The sequence below is a fragment of the Bactrocera latifrons genome, unplaced genomic scaffold (assembly GCF_001853355.1).
Source record: "Bactrocera latifrons isolate USDA-ARS-PBARC rearing strain unplaced genomic scaffold, ASM185335v1 scaffold_181, whole genome shotgun sequence".
Classification (NCBI taxonomy): Eukaryota; Metazoa; Arthropoda; class Insecta; order Diptera; family Tephritidae; genus Bactrocera; species Bactrocera latifrons.
This window is the reverse complement of record NW_017535308.1, coordinates 8,203-12,373: the sequence shown is the minus strand read 5'-3', so window position 1 is coordinate 12,373 and position 4,171 is coordinate 8,203. Positions and strand designations below refer to the sequence as shown.

Sequence of the window (4,171 nt, the reverse complement as noted above, 5' to 3'; positions counted from 1 at the left end):
ATCAATTTTTAGTGCTAGAGTACATTATAAGCAGTAAAAGATGTTCTTTGAATTTCTTGATGCATCACAGATTAACCGATATTTTTGGCATGTCGGCAGCCATAAGCCCTGGTGTTCTTTAACCGATATTTGTAGCTTGAATAGTAATTGTCCGATATTTAGAGGAGAGATTTATATAAAGTGAAGTGAAAGAATCAGATGGAATTTAAAAATGTGATTTCGCCTCTTACAAGCTGTAACATAATAATGCTTACAAAACTTACTGCTTACTGTACCAAATTACATAAGTAAAATACGTCGGAGCCTTTGGTCCGGATGGCTGTCGTACTCCTAGAAAGGTTCATTCAAGAAATATCAAGGGAGAAAAGTACTGAAGGGAAGGTATAATAACCATAGAAGTCTACGAAGTTTTAATGAAAATATTTTCTTATTTTTCTCTCCCCGTTCGAGCCAAATATGTTAGAGTAATTGTAATGTTTGCATTATATCTGATGTAGACTAACAATAAGGGTATTAACATTTTGATTTTTAAGATTTTTGAACTTTCAGGTTGTTGTTTCGTGTGCAAAAAAGTTTTTGATAAGATTATACTACTAAAGACATTTCTTTCTTTCTATTTGATCTTTAAGGAGGTTCCATTGCTCTTTCAAAACCTTTGTACGGTACAATACAAAAAAAGAAACAAAAAAAAAACTGATGCAAAAAAATATGCAATGGCTAAAAAATATGCTACAACAAAATCGTAACAAAATAATTTCAAACCTGCGCTATCTGTATACTAAATACATATAGAGTTCGCTAACATTTCTGTTTCTGCAATGGGGTCTTCTTGTGCTTTTGCATGTTTTTTAAGAAAGCCTTTTTTATATTTTGAAATAAGTTTGTTTATTAATTATTTATTCCTCTACTATTTGTATATATGCATCGATCTTAAATTTCCTAACGTTGTAGATTCTTGCCAAAATTCGCACAGGTATTCGCCAGTTGGCACAGGTAGTGATTGGAGTTGTTCAGGCTGGAGCACGAAGTCCCTGAGTGTGAAGTCTAGCTAGAAATTATATGAATTATTGTAAAATGAAAAACAAACAAATTTTAAACATGATATCTCTCGTTAAAAGGGCAAGAGTGTTGTATGCTTGAATATGATTCCACCACGTCCATTATCATCTTAGCAAGTGGTATTCTCTTCTTGTTTTTCATAAACTGACAAAAATCTGTTGTGATATTAATCATGAAGGGACGATAGTCATTCGCTTTTCTATAAACGACCAAATTACCACTGATGTTATTTACGGGCAATTGGAAAATTTGAACCTCCACGGTAAGCGCGACTTTGTTGCGAGACAAAGCCTTAAGCCCGCATTTTCGGATATTCAGAAAGCTTTTGTCTTAGTTGGTACACTTTAAATTCGTAAACTTCATATATGCGGTTGCCGTTGTCAATTGCAGGAGAATGTAGAATCCAGTGATAAATGCACGAAAATTTCCCAACTTAATTTCTTAAAACTCTCAAATTTGTGGTCGTGGTACATTCAGAAATTACACGCGCTATTTGTGTTGTTTTAGTTTTTTACACGATCATGATTATATTTCATATGTATGTATGTATTCCTAAATTGTAATTGCATAAATAATTTGAATTCGAATTCATTTGATTATAAATTTTGATAAGACAGTTGATTAATTTTAACAAGCCTTTATTAAGCAATTATAAAAAGTAGGAATGTAAAAAATTCTATGCGGTCGAATTTTATGTATAAATTAAGGCATACTATGTATGTAGTATGGGGACCAGACCACTAATTTTTGGAGCGCGATTCGTAAACCCATGTCTCATCACCAGTAATGATGCGATTGACAAATGTGGGGTCTTCAGCTACGCTGTCAAGCATCTCTTCTACGACCTCTACAAAGTCACGTTACCAAAAGATTCAGGATATTCTGGTACGGGGCGTGCAGTAGTGGTGGACTCCCCCTCTGATTGGGGGAAATTTATGGTATTTTTTTGAGAAGTATTGGATGGATTTCAACGGAGTTTGCTGCTTCCAGAGAAAGTATGTGCTTTCAAAACCAAAGAAATGTAAAACCTTATTGATTGCTTGATTGATGGATTCAAAGGCCTTTTGGGTAATGACAACGTCGTGCGACGTTTCAAGCTCAAAGGTGAACTTGATCATTGGCAGTGCCATTGGGGTCAAAAGCAAAAGTCAAAACACTGCAAGTTAAAGACTACTGCAACGTGTAAACGTTGAAGAATTGCGATGAAGACCAATACTCCATAGTTCATAGTGCATATTCTGCACACTTTCTGTGATGAATGCGAGCACTGAACGCTCTTTTCGACACTTTGTCGCTGATAAGGAACATGCTTTAGGATACACTGATCGGCCTGGCGTTGCTGCGTACGCATCTTGACATTGAAGTCACTGCTTCTCAAAACTTAGCCCGCAAATGTTTTGTTTTGTGAAGTTTTTCTATTCAACACAGGTTTATACATTGCAATAAAGTATGTCCACCGCACGTCTACGATTTATAGTGTTTTTTCAATTTAGTAGAGTTTGATATTAAAAGATAGATTTGAATTGTTCCACCATGATATTATACTGTACAAAGACTACTACGTTTAACACAATAATATTCATGTTTCAAGTAAATGTTTGTGTCTACAAAAATCTCCAAACAAATTTTTCGCTTCGGAACCAAATCACACGATCACAAGGCATACAGCTACTATTCAAAAGCAATTTTAACAACCTTCTTTCTTCTTGGTATAATTTCATGAACTCAATTCGAGTTTTGTACTCGAATTTGCGGCTTAGTTTAAGTTTACAGTTTCTCGGTTAACTTGTCTATTTATTTTTATTTATTTATTGTTATGAATTATAATTATAAATAATTACATTACATTTAGCAAGGCAACTACTAACTAAGACTATCGGTCTGACTTATTACTAAAAGATTTTATACTTTATTATAAAATACTCTAGAATAAGGTAATATTAAAAAATAAGTATCGTAGTAAATAAATGATTACACAAGGTGCAAAATGTTACTTTGGTAAATTAAGTTAAAGATTTTTTTTTATGTTTCCAATATCTAAGGTCTTTAGCATATTTGTGGGYAATTCATTTCCAAATAAATTGACTCGCGCATTTTTATATTTTATACACTCATCGAGGATATGTTTTATGGACAGTGCGCAGTTGCACGCTGCACAATAAGGAGGCGGTTCCCCTTTTAACAAATATTCGTTCGTTAACTTTGTGTGACCCAGTCGTAATCTGGTGATAATTCGAAGTTGATCTGCCGTCGCTGAAACTGGGAGTGTTGGCTTGATGTGATTTTGATTGTAAACTTTGTATCCATGTTGATACGTTTGCCAGTTAGTCGCAGTTAGTTTCCTAATGTGCTTGTTTATTTGTCGAATGATGTCTGTTTTTACCAAAGGCTCTATATACTTCGAGCCTTTGGTAAACCAGGGTGTCTGGTAGACGTCTTTAGCTGCGATGTCTGCATATTCGTTTCCGATGATGCCACAGTAGCCGGGTACCCACATGATTTTTATTTTGGAAGAATGATGTATCAACAGATCTCTTGAACTTTCAGTAAGAGGCTCTTTATTGTGTGGGTTTTGCAGCGCAGCGACGGACGACTTGCTGTCGGAGCAGATTATGTACTTTCTCTTAGCTGTTGTAGAGTGCATAATAGCATGGTATATGGCGATTAATTCAGCTCCGAAAACCGAGCTGTGCGGGAAAAGCAGTCCCGTCTTGATAATGTTCCCTTTCTCAGATACTACTGCAAAAGACGTCGATTGAGTTGTTTTGGAGCCATCCGTAAATAAGAACTTCCAGCTTTTTCTCGCTGAGTTGCTTTTCAATTCCAAAAAAGTTTTTTGATATATTGTGGGGCTCGTTGATTGTTTAGGGTAGTCTAAAAGTTTCGAGATAAAAACGGATGGAGGGAGCATCCACTGAGGAAATTTTGTTGATTTAGTACGCGTAGGATTGTAAAGGATGTTGGCTTCCTTCGCGTTCTGTAATGCATTATATATAGCTGAAGGTGTCTTCATCCGACGTCTTCTTTTGGCTGCATTTGTTACGTCTTTGTGCAGAATCGCGTTGTTTGTGAAGTATAGTTGAGCTGAGAAGGCTTTGCTTATAACGTTCGC

At 35.5% G+C, this 4,171-nt stretch overlaps 1 pseudogene; it reads right to left on the bottom strand.

The window, feature by feature from the left end:
- Positions 1-907: 907 nt before the first annotated feature.
- LOC108967246 lies at positions 908-3,556 on the bottom strand (annotated as a pseudogene).
- Positions 3,557-4,171: the final 615 nt, after the last annotated feature.